General features: G+C 37.8%; 1 long non-coding RNA gene across 2 annotated transcripts; it reads right to left on the reverse strand.

Moving 5' to 3' along the window:
- Positions 1 to 342: 342 nt before the first annotated feature.
- LOC127060115 (uncharacterized) lies at positions 343 to 4,377 on the reverse strand. Of its 2 annotated transcripts, XR_007778755.1 has the most exons (4): positions 3,598 to 4,377; positions 2,676 to 2,797; positions 1,477 to 1,557; positions 343 to 1,143 (listed from the first exon to the last, which is right to left on the reverse strand). It is a non-coding gene; the product is annotated as an uncharacterized LOC127060115 (long non-coding RNA). The 2 variants fall into 2 exon arrangements; XR_007778754.1 differs by having other exon boundaries at positions 343 to 1,557.
- Between the last annotated feature and the right edge of the window lie 8,146 nt (positions 4,378 to 12,523).

Raw genomic sequence — 12,523 nt, forward strand, 5'->3', positions numbered from 1 at the left:
TCTGAGCACAAAAATCTTATTCTGAGTGCATGTGGTTTTACAGCATTGCTCCTTCTTAAAAGTAAAAAATCAGGTAGTCAGTGAATATGGATAATCAGAGAATCCATTCAAATAATGGTCTAACTTGCACAGTTAATAAATCTTCCCAAACCATCTTTATATTTCAAAATAGGAATAAAGGCTGGTGTACCCTTACGTTATCTTAGTTTACATTTCATCCAATATTGTTTTTACAGCAGTATAAATGAAGAACTTCTGTTCCAATCACCATTTAATGAGTTTTTGTTTGTACAGTGTTACCACTACTTTTATGCTATAAGATATTGTACATATGACAAAATGAGTCTGTTGTAGTGGGTTTTCATACAGCTGACATAAATTTCTGTCAATCTTTGCAACCAAAAGCGCATTCTGGCTTTTTTTGTGGGGAGGAAATACTGTCCAATGATCTGTTTGTTCTCTGAAAATTAAAGTGACTGACAGAGCCCATGCTCTTTATGTGAAATTTAAAGGATAGTTAGGAAAGGAGAAACATTCTATCAAGCAATGGCAGGTAGGAAATGACTAAACAAAAAGTCCTTTAAGTATTTATCTTCACCAGAGACTGTCCTGGAGTGACCTATAACGTTACTGTATTCCATATCTATCTGCACCCAAGGATTGTTACTGTCTCTTACTAATCATTATAGTATTTTTGTACATTATATCCTCAGTAAAGGGAGAGCACATCCTGCTTTTATGTGATTTCTTTACATCTAGATTCAGATCTTTTAGATTCTTATCAGTTGTTAACTCTTCCACAGAAACCCAGTTTTGCCTCCACATACACTTTCCCCAAACTACCTCTGTCTGTGCTAGGGAGTACTTGAGATTTCCCATAGAGATAGATTCTGACTTCTAGAAGACCAAATGTTTAGTTGTAGGTGTTTCTCAAGCCACTGCAGAGAAAATAGTGGCTTTGGAAACTTTATCCAAAAAGTGCTCCATACAGAGTTCAGACTACATAAAATAAACAACTGCTAAGGCACTTGTGCTTTTCATGACTCACCTGGAATGTCCAGACACCTTCCAGTCATTGTACCCCTGAGTCACCTTTGCCTGGACACTACTGTTGGATTTGGGCCCATCAAGCCAAAGGAAAACCTGAAATTACATAGTTGTACAATAGCTGAAGCTTGTGGTGTGCACATTCTTCAGCATACCTTCCCAACCCACTGTCCTTTTAAGGGAATTTAACTTCTTACCAGCAAGGTCACACACCATAAATTATATCAACACAATCAGTCATTGTTAGACAGAGTTACATTTTTTCTTCAAGTCTCCAGCCCTGCTTCCAAGCCCTTAAACATGCCATGGAAGTTCTGGATAACACTTATCAATAATCAAGATGGTTTGCCTAAATGAGCACCTCTCATCTCATGGGCAGCTCCCAAAACAAGTGTTTTCATGGAGGAGAGACTCTTGGAGCTCTCTGACCTGTGTTCAGAAGCTGGCACGTCAGGACTAGACCAGTACTCCTTGGTTAAGATTTTCATTCCACAAAGTTTGCCAAGATACCTGAAATAGTTCACACATAATATAAGCCTTTAATTGGAAAGTAACATCACCTTCCTCAAAAACTAAAAGTGAAGTCAGTTACTCTAATCAGACATAAAAAAGGAAGCAATCTAACCAACCTTGCTTAGTATCTCTTACCCTGTCTTCACATGGGTTTGCATTTCCTTTTCCTACCAGACTCTCTGCACCCACAGACCAATGTATAGAAATTCTGTTGAGCCAAACCCCAGGCAGTGCTGTCCACTGTCCCTTTTGCACAGTTTCTGAAACGAGCTCTCTGACAAACCAAAGCTGAGGAAAAGCCAAGTGGTGCTGTCTGAAGCTGAGCCCATAAAGTGGGAGATGACTGAGCAGTGTGGGGCACTGGGGGTCCAGCTTGCTTGAACCATGGCCCTCGTGCTCCCTCAGCCCTTTGTTAATTAGCAATAAAGGCAAAGACTTCAGTTAAGCAAAATCTAAGGTGAATTCCATGGTTCTTTAGGGCTTAGGGCTGATGCTGCAGTCAAGCCCCTTGGTTTGGCTTCATCTTCCCTAAAAGCAATACTGACTGTGACACAACATCCCCTCACAACATCCTCTCCTGAGGAACTTCTGGGTTGTGAACTGCTGGAAGTAAAGCAAACAGCCTGGCACAGAGAGAGAAGAATCACGGTTCAGAGGGGATTACTTTACAGGCAAAATGTATTTAAGTAAATGTTGCTGAAACAGGTTAAAGATTAAAAAATCCTAGTAATAAGAGCTAAAAAGAAATGATCAGTTTGTAACAACTTTTTCAACTTTTAGTATAAAGTTTGAGCATTAATTCAGCAATCTACTGTGCAGAAGACTCGTGCTGTGCTCTGAAGTAATGCATTCTGAAAAACCAAATTATAGCAAATGCATTTTGAGCAGGACATTGATATTGGTGTTTATAAACAGCAGAGTCCCCTATAAAAGCAGCTGACAAGCTGACATTTGCTTTTTCAGTCAGGCAGTGCTTGTTTAGTCAGATTTTCTGCTGAAATTACAACTCCACATCACAATGGAGTAAAGAAGATATAAACAAACACTAGAAAAATGACCACTTATTATTTGTATCCATTGGAAAACACTTTTTCTCTGAGAAAGACTGAACTTACTGGTGTTACATCTGGTCCTGATATGAAATCTGTTTCTCTTTCTTGAAAGGGAATCAAAGCCTCTGTTCCACTGAAGTTACAGTGTGGATATGGATCATATTGTGACCTAATAAACTGGAAGTCTAAACAAGAGTGGAAATGCAAGTAAATATATAATTTACATCTTAAACATTCCTCTACACATATACTGCTACAAATCCTTATAACACTAACTTAACAAAACAAAACAAAAAAATCAAAGCTAGAGACAGTTCTATTTGTGCTGCAGAAATGGAGATATAAGCAAATTTATTTTCCTTAAGGTGGCACATCTAACAAAGTAGTTTCTGTAATTATGAGACATATCTGATATCAGTGCTCTGGGGTTTGAGTCTCTTTTTTTTACTTAATAATTTCCACTCCATATTGTTCCATAGTCTAAAATAAAAAATTATTCCTCACAAAGTAAGTTTGTTGGCAGATTTTTTTTCTAGACAACAGTGAGTCCTAAATTACATCAAACCATTTCAATCATCTCAGTGTAAAGGAAAGGAGAATCTGGTCTTTATATGATTTTGTTTGGGTTTTAGACTTGCCTCACTACCTTAATCAGTTTATTATGTTAACACACCTATGCATTGCATAATGCCTAAGTAGATCATACACACTAAGAGCCCCTTGGCTATGTCAAAACACAGAAACTGATGCCCTATCAGCACACAGTTGTCCTACCAGTGTAATTAAAACCAGTTTTAAATCAATTTATTTAGGTCTGTGAAAAGCACTGTGGGTGCAAAGTGCCATGTGACACACATCTCATTATAATTATCTCTTATCTGTTCACCTTAATTCTGTCATTGACACACAAGGTCTCGTAAAGCACTGACAATACACGAGGTATTGTGTTAAGGCAGACATTATGTACAGAAAGATAAACACAAACCTTTGAGCCTCTGCTTCTCTTCAGGATATGCAACAATTACTCCAAGCAAAAGTGTCCTGTCATCATTCAGCTCCAAATTACAGTTTTACTTCATGTAAAACATGGCAGTCAGCTTGTGGGCTCCCTGTTTCTCACTGTTCTTCTCCACCGCTTTCCTTCTCACTCCTACACTATTTTCTGAGTCTTTATTCTAATGGTTATGAAGCACAATTTATTTTTTTTTTAAATTTCAAAAGCCCTTACTGAATGTGGCTCTCAGGCAGTCCCTCCCCTGCTTCACTCATTGTTTTCTGGTTTCATTACAGCATCTGCATTACAGTTGTAGCTCAGGGGTCTTTTTGTACCTCGTTGCTATGAAAGAACTACTAATCTCTTAATTATAGGCATGCTTGAAGCTCTTAAATAATGCTTTAAGAATTTGCATGTCTACAAAACCATTTTAAGAAACTAATAGGATTGTATTAAAAATATTTTTACATTTCTGCTGCATTTTCCAGTTACTCTTCATTAGATATGAGAGTATCTCAGTACAGGAGTACTGAGTACTGAGATCCAATCGACCAAGGAGTTTAATGGATTTCTATTTCTTAACTGGAGGAGGAGGCTGTTACAACATGTTCTCTATATAAAATAAGTAATTTACTTTTATTGCTGGCTGTCACAATGCATTTAACATATCCAATTCATTAATAACTCACTATTTTAATACTGGTCTTCCAACTCTCTCTATGAGGTAACTAGAATTTACTGAAAATGCATTATCATCCACTTAGAAACCACTTCCTTGTTGTAGAGTTGCTCAATTTTTTATGATCTGAAAGTGATTTATGCTTGCAGATTCCAGAAAAACAGCTGGTTTGTATTAAAGATTCATGATACCACTCCCATGTGTGGCCTTTGTCAGTTTTTTGGGTTTTTTTTACAAGACATTATTTCCTAATACTGGAAGTGTTAAATAGAAAGAAAATTCTGCAAAGAACTGAATTTGCAGCCATTGATGAATTTCTTCTCTTCAAAAAGCACAGTCAGAACCAAAATAAACTTAATCCTAAAATAATTAAGTAAGTGCACATGCATTGGTGTTACAGTCTTGCTTAACAAAGCCCCATGCCAACAATAAAACACAATAAAACCAGTTAAATCCTTAGAGTAATTCAAAAGTATAGCTGTGCCTAATCCTTCATTTTCCTTGTGTATAATTGAATTGAGGTATACTAATGATAGTGTGTGCACAACCCAGAGTTAAGTAAGGAGGGAGAGCTTTGAGACAGAAATGAAATCATTACAGAAGAAAAGCAGAAATTTAGTAAAAATGCCAGACATCTGGACAATAAACTAACTTACTTCCAGCAATTTCAGGTGAGGTGGCCATAATACGTAGTTAAATACCCCAAAAGCATTAGATATTTATATAGGACTATGATTTTTCATGTTATTTAAACACCAAAAATCAAGAGACAAGCATTTCATGCCTAAATCAAAGCAGACACACGTAGTAAGATAGTTCAAGTAAAAGAACATTTAAGCACCTTGTACCATTTTTCACGTCTCCCCTGTAGCACCCAACTCAGAAGCCTACACTCCACAGACTCCCTCTGTGGCTGCCAGAGCTGGAAAGTTTCTTCTCCAGAGCAATTTTACACAGCCAAGACAGTAATTGCCCAGCAGAAATCCCAGTTCCTTCCTGCTGACTACAGAAGAACCTTCCTGATACATCTCTGCCAAGGGACCAAAGACAGGTGGAATAAATCTGGCCATTAAGAATCTGCCATAAGAACCAGGTGTGGCTGAAATCAACAGAGAAACTAAGATTGAGCTAGAGAAAAAGAAATTAAAAAAATAAAGTTGTGGTTTAGTAAAAGCAGACCCCCCCCCACAAATCCTTAAGTCAATAACATTGACTTAGAGTGGTTAGCACTGCAGAGATTGAGGATTTAGGAATCTAGTTTTATCCACTTTGACTTGTTTTGCTGAGCACACTTAGTGAATGCAAATATTCTTAATGCTTTCATGCAGTGGCAATTTTGTGCATCCAGGATGAATACCACAGAGAATTCCCCATATGGTGAAGTGATGCTCACAGTACCTAGCCTGATTTTGATGACAGTGTCTGATGCAACACCTAGCAACTCTGTCTGCAAGGAAAGATAATGATCTGTAATGCTTGCATCCTACAGAGAAATTAGGTCAGAAAGTATTTTACTGTGAATATTCTGCTTCAATTACTTGGCAGTACTTGCAGAAACAGGCTCTTGATCAGGTTTTAGCCCTTTAGTAGAGAAACTAGAAAACTTGCAAAGCACAGTGAGGTTTCTAGCAGGCAGACAAAGCTGCCTAAAGAATACAGCATCTTCAGTCTCCCAAGAATAAGCAAAGGAAGTCAACTTGGCCTATAAATATTTTCATAATTGTCAAGCAGCTTTCAAGTGGCTTGTAAGAGATGAATTCCAGTCTATCATAATTAACTCTAAAAGAGAGCAGCCTTCTGTGTGCTAAGTTTCTTCTGTTCTTCCTTCCCTTTAGTTTTGTTTGTCTTTACTTTGATGTTCAGCTTTGTTTTCCCTTGGATCACAGTTTCAGTTGTTTTCAACCTCGCAGTGCATCCTTAACTGTGGGACCCAGAAAAGACTGGGGGCAATCAAAAATAACTGTCTGAGGTAAATTACTGTAATGAGCCTGATTTTGCAACCCTATGCCACAACTATAAAGCCCTGGGACAGCCAGTAGTGGAACCCAACAGGCCACTCACTAGTAGAATGTACCTTACTTTGCATTGCACTCCCTAACTCATACAGCCCTCATCTCCTGAGGGTAAATGCTCCTCACCAGGAGAGGAAGATCTGTTCCTCTAACACCTGCAGGTTCTTTGCTGTAAAGGAATATATGGGCACCCTGCAGAGAAGTGCAAATGTACAAAAAAAAAAAGGTCTTTCTAACTTACCGCTGTGGAAAAAAGCTGTGAACAGATTATCCAACTCCAGATAATTTTAGAACTTGAAATGGTCTAATAAATCATATTCATATAAGAGAAACTGAAGACATTTCTAGAAGAAATCATTTCTTTTTATATTAGAATAAGCTAATAGTGAAAAGGCTTTTACAGAGAAGTATGTACAGGTATAAATTACAGTCCCACATTCACTACATAGAAAGCAGGCTGAAATAGAGCATCTAGATCCCTGAATTGATTTTTCCTGAAAATAACTATTGGGTGAAACTCAACTCTTTTTCTCCAGCTTAGAACTTACAGAGATACTCTGAAAAATAATGTTTTAGTCCTACATATCTTTCTTTTTTAATAAAAGTAGCTCATCATATCTGCATCCTTTTCCAAGCTAATTCTTTTCTAGCTATAAGTAACTACTTGTGACCCTTGAAGAATTCTTTTCCTCCTCCTTTTTAAGTAGTAAGAGAGGATATGTGTATAATTGATGAATTAGAGTCATCTGATGGACAAGCAAGCATGTAGGACACTCCTCACCTCTGGAAGAGTGACATCTGTAAGTCACTCTGAATTAAAAAATAAAGACGTGCACAAAATGAAAAAAAGCAAGAATAACAAAAGGCAAAGCAAGAATAACAAAAGGCAAAGCAGGCAGGAGCAGGTTTGTGAATGGCCTTTCACAAAAGCTGGTCCCTAAAACAGACTTGGCTACCATGAGAGAGCAGAAAGGAGATGAGGGGTGAATAGGATGCCAGTGAAAGTTTGCAATAGTTCTGTGATCACCCTTGAGGTTGGGATACACACGATTTTGGTTCTCAGGCACATGGTGTGACTCGTGGGGTGTCCTGTGCAGGGCCGGGAGCTGGACTCTATGATCCTTATGGGTCCCTTCCAACTGGCAGCTTTCAAGCAGATCACAGAAAGCCAACCCTGAGCAATGAAACTACCCCCATTTTAGATTTCTGAGCCCATGTATCTTTCCACAGGGCTTGTTTTCCCCTCAGCCTGACACTCAGGTGTAAGCTGCAACATAAGCTGAAACTCGTGTCATGGCTTGACAAGCGTGCTTCCCACCAGCTGGGAATGAGCAGAGAAATCCACCTTTTTCTTTGAGGATCAAGCCAGGAGGAGGGGGTGACTCACAGGGAGCTGGCACTCCCACAGCAAGCCCTGTCTGCTCCAGGCCCAGGGTGTCTGGTGGCTGCCAGGGAGTGACTCTCGGTCATTTTTCCAAGAGTTTTATATTTGTTTAGTATGATACTTCTCTTCCTGAATAGTTCTAGAGTTGAATTTAAAGTTGCATCAAGAACATTCAGGAAGGAGAGCATTAGTATCTTCCCTGTCAGAATACCCAATTACTTAAAGAATAATAGAAGAAAACAACACCTACTGCCAGCAAAATAGATTTTGTCACTGATTTCAAGACATGCAATTGAATCTCCAAATAGATGCATTTTACAATGGATGTGTATGTCCATTTGTATTTTTATGTAATGTCCATCAGTTTGGTAAGTAAGCAGAATCTCTGTTTCTTAAATCAGAGATTACCAGATAAGCAAATAAATACATTGATTTCTGGATAGCCTGTGACCAGTTAGATATGGTAGCAGCATGTGGACTGCTTTGACTTCCTTTGTCAATAATGTGACGACCTGAGAGATAACGATCATATTCACACTGCTGGTCCAGCCCCAGGTAACAGGGATTTTTAAAGGCATCAGAACAAGAAGAAACTTCATTTAATTTTAATTTATTAATCCTTCTTATCATGTAGTATATTATCCTGTATCATTTAATTTATCACAGGCAAAAAAAACCTCAGAACAAACCAAACCCTTAAGTTTTCTTATTTTAAAATAAACCTCTTATATATGGTTAGTGCTGTTAGATCAGCTAGATGGATAAAACCAGATAATAAAAGAGGAGAATGCCTGTACTGATTAAGCCAGGAGATACTGTTCCACAAAGCCTGTTGCCTTTTATATAACAAAGAGTTTCAAAATCCTTGATTGAAGAGGAGGACATAAAGCACAAGAGAAAACACACCCTAGATTTACTGATGATATTGCAACTTGATTTCAAAGACAAAGACTTTGAAACAGCGATCAAAAAGCTGTGAAAGTAATAGAAAGTTTGTTTGAAAGCAGGCCCAACTACACTCACAAGATAGCTTTTGAAACTACTCAGGCCAGTTGTAAGAGACAACTCTTGCCAGAGGCCCTCATCCCCATCAGTACTCCAAATTAAAATTTATTGCAGAAAGCAATTACATGTAATTTAACATTAAATTAAAATGCAAAGCTAAATCCAGACAAGTATTAGTCTGACAATATAGAGAAAATACAAATGTAGGTGCAATATTATACAAATAAGGCAGCTGTAACTATAAATATATGGCATTTTTCCAAGGAAAAACAGAGAGGACCCTGTAATAAGCATTGGTTTAACTGAAAATACAGGGGCTGATTTCCCTGCTGGGAGTAAATGCTTGATTCTGGGGAAGTGCCAGGAAAGCTGTCACAGCTCTCAGACCTTGAGATATCAGCCAAGGGAATAGCTGCTGGCTCCATGACGGGAGCAAGTGTTCCTGTGAAGTGAAACACTAGTTTGGTAACTCTTGACTTGTTTGCTTTGCTTGCTTTCTTTCCCAAAGGAAAATCTCTCAGCAATTAGTGAACCACTGATCCTTCATGAATTGATGATTTTTTTCAAAAGGGCAAAAGGAGAAACTTTATAGGTTTCGATTCAACTCAAAATACAGTATTTTGTGCGAAAGGGAGCCTTAGCTTGGTTTCATTCTGTCTTCTTTTCAGGCAACCTCTTCTAAGTCTTTGAGTACTATCAGAATATATTTATTTAATCAGAAAATGTTTATTTCTCATGCAATTGGTGAGTATGGAAAATTTTAACCATTTATTAACTTGCGATAATAGTAGTATAGTGATACACTTCAAGAAGTCCAAAATTAATAATATGGTTAATTAACACAGTTTTGCACTAAAAGTCAGACCATTTTAAGTGAGAAGCCCCAGAAAATGTCTGAATTTTTTCTTATTATATTGGGTTACTTAAGTGACCAGTATCATAACTTTCTGTAGAATTAAGAATTTTTCAGGAACAGACCATTTAGTTCTCAGAAACAAGCAGGAGATTACAATCTGATACGATGCAATTTTCAAGGGCCAATTTGAGTTCAGTAGGTGTTGATGTTGCCTCCGTTGCCCTGAAAATGACAGTTCATCATCCACATTCATTGGGCTCATCATATCTGGGCAGAGGTTGTTAAAATTTCACTTGATGGTGTAGCCATGAGAAATAAATCTGACAAGGAACTAAATTTCATGTCCATAGCTTTGCCGGTCACGCATATAATTTCTTATTTGCTTCAGGGTTTTAACTACTCTTGACAAATGATGGAGTGGTTCAAGGGAATTGATTGAGGGGACAATTTGTTAAGTTATCTAGTTCTTAGAAATAGGAAAATGCTTAGCTGGGTTTAGATGTCCTGTGTCTTAACTCTAAAGATTAGCAAGTTAATTTTTCATTTGTCTACGAACAGTAGGTACTTCTCCCTTAATTCTTCCATTGGATCAGGTAACCTTCAAGACCTTATCTACTGTTACAAATCTGAATGCACTCAGCAAAAATCCAGTGCTGTTTACTCTAATGGGACCAGAGTCTGGCGTTTCTATGGGAACATAATTTGTATTCCCCATCAAAAGTGATTATTTAATGGCCTCCTTAACAAGATAATCCATCAAGGAACTGGTGACAACTGCACCTAGTAACCTACTTAACAGATCCAGTTTGACAACAATTACACATTACTGCATGTCATCAAGGCAGGGTGTAACTTGATATTAAATATAGCAAACACATTTGACAGTGGACCATAGCTGCTTGAGAGTGTTGAAGGTGGTGACTTCTGAGCAGAAGAACTGTTTGGCTTTGGGGTAATACTGACTTGGGACTGGAATGGAGAAAACATCTACTGCATATGAGGGTAGTTCAATCATCATCAGATTCAAGTAAAGGCTTGAATTTGTGGATGGTACTCAGAGCTGTGTGCTCACAAAGATTTTATTTCATTAGATTCACAGGCTAGGAATATGATGGTAGAGGAGACCTCATTCAAACTGGCATGTGAAGTGAACACGCTGCCTGGTTTGAGTTGATTGGTTCAAGTTTTACAGGGAAAAGCCAATTTTCCCATGTCTCTCTCCATTTTGAAATAAAAGATCCAACTGGGAATATTTTGATTTGAGACAACATTTTATCACAGGGAAATTTGCCATCCCAGAGGTAATCAGAATTTGGAAACTATTTCACAAGAAATACTGAGAATTATTCTGCATCTTACCTACATACTACCTGCATTTAAGCATTGCCAAATATTTACAATTGTTAGAAAGTCATAATCTAAGTGATTTCTACCAGAGAGTCATAATCTAAGTGATCTTTAAATGCTTGGTGTTTTTAAAGAGTCAAAAGTTAATTTAGTACAAATCAGGTATTTAAAATTCACCTCTACTTTTCAGGTTCAGTTACAGGAAGTTTGGGATCTGTCTCACTGTTGGTTACCTTACAGACAAATAAATCTTTCAGGGAAGAGAGAAAATACCAAGGTCTCAATGATATGGAATAGTTGTAGTGTGAAAAGACATGCTGGAGCTTGTCAGTGAGGGTTAGTCCACATTTAAATTTCTTTTGTTCCTAAGGCAGAAGAAAGCAGAATTTATTGGCAGAGATGCAGCTTCTATCAGTAACATACATTCCTGACATTTTCTAAATAACTCACCTTGCCAAAAAGCCTAAATAAACTTCAGGACATTTGGCAGAGTGAGCTGAATATCTTCACTACAGGATTTTGCTTGAGTGCTTATGTCAGAGGTATGTCTTCTTGATTCTTCTGTTTCTTGTGTTTTTGAATTATCTAATCTTGGAGATCACTATCAGTGTGCAGTAACACAGAATAGTTTGTTCCTCAAATATCTCTTCAAACTTATTTTGCTTATAAACTTCAGTTCATGCTTTGCCTTCATTACAAAGAACATACCAACATATCTATAACAGGCATCTTTTTAAAAAAGAGTAACAACTTTTACCTGCTGAGTGGTTTTTGTTTGGTTTGGGATAATAATGTTTCTTTTTTTCATTCATCAAATGAAATGAACTGTGCTGACAAAACTACCTTTTTCCTGAGGTAAAAACTGATGGTCCTGAACAAAACCCAAAATCATCATTTGGAAGCAAATCCAGTTTTCATTTTAACCTATCTTCACTCTGAGAGCAGATTTCCATATAAAAGTTATTAAGATACTCAAATGTCTTTCTGTTGCAACAGTGAAAAATTTGGTGAGAGTAACATGCAAGATGAAATCAGGTGTTGGACCTGCAGGATATTAATGCGGTAGCAACCATTTCAGTTTATTGTGGGTATCAGCCATGAGATGGCAGATCTCTGCAGCTGGAGTGATGAAACAGCTTGTCTGGGCATTTTGGGAGACAAAGAATAGCTGAAAGTGTGGCTACTGTTGACCCAAAGATAGGCAAAATTCATCTGCTAATGCTAAATGACCTCTTTGAGTCACAGAAGCTACAGGGGAAGCTGAGTCTGACAAGTACAGCTTGAATTGATCTTCTTTCAGACAGGTTCCATCCAGGATAATGTACTTTGTGGGTTTTCAGCAGGCAGGTTATCATGTCTCACATGTCCTGTATGGGTAGGCCCTTCTGGCATTCTGCTGAGCTGAGTCTCTCCACACCATATTGCAAACCTGGGGTACAGATGGATCCTGACTGATTTTTTAGTGTTGGGAGTTGAGAGGGGAATATGTCATGCTCATTCACCTGAGTATGCTAGCATTTAAAACATATGTGTAACTTATTAAATACATGAATATTCTCACTGGCTGCTTAAAATAAGTTACTTTGATGGTTCATAACTGTATTCACAATATTTTACAATTGTCTCATACCTGT

The sequence above is a fragment of the Serinus canaria genome, chromosome 1, assembly GCF_022539315.1.
Source record: "Serinus canaria isolate serCan28SL12 chromosome 1, serCan2020, whole genome shotgun sequence".
Classification (NCBI taxonomy): Eukaryota; Metazoa; Chordata; class Aves; order Passeriformes; family Fringillidae; genus Serinus; species Serinus canaria.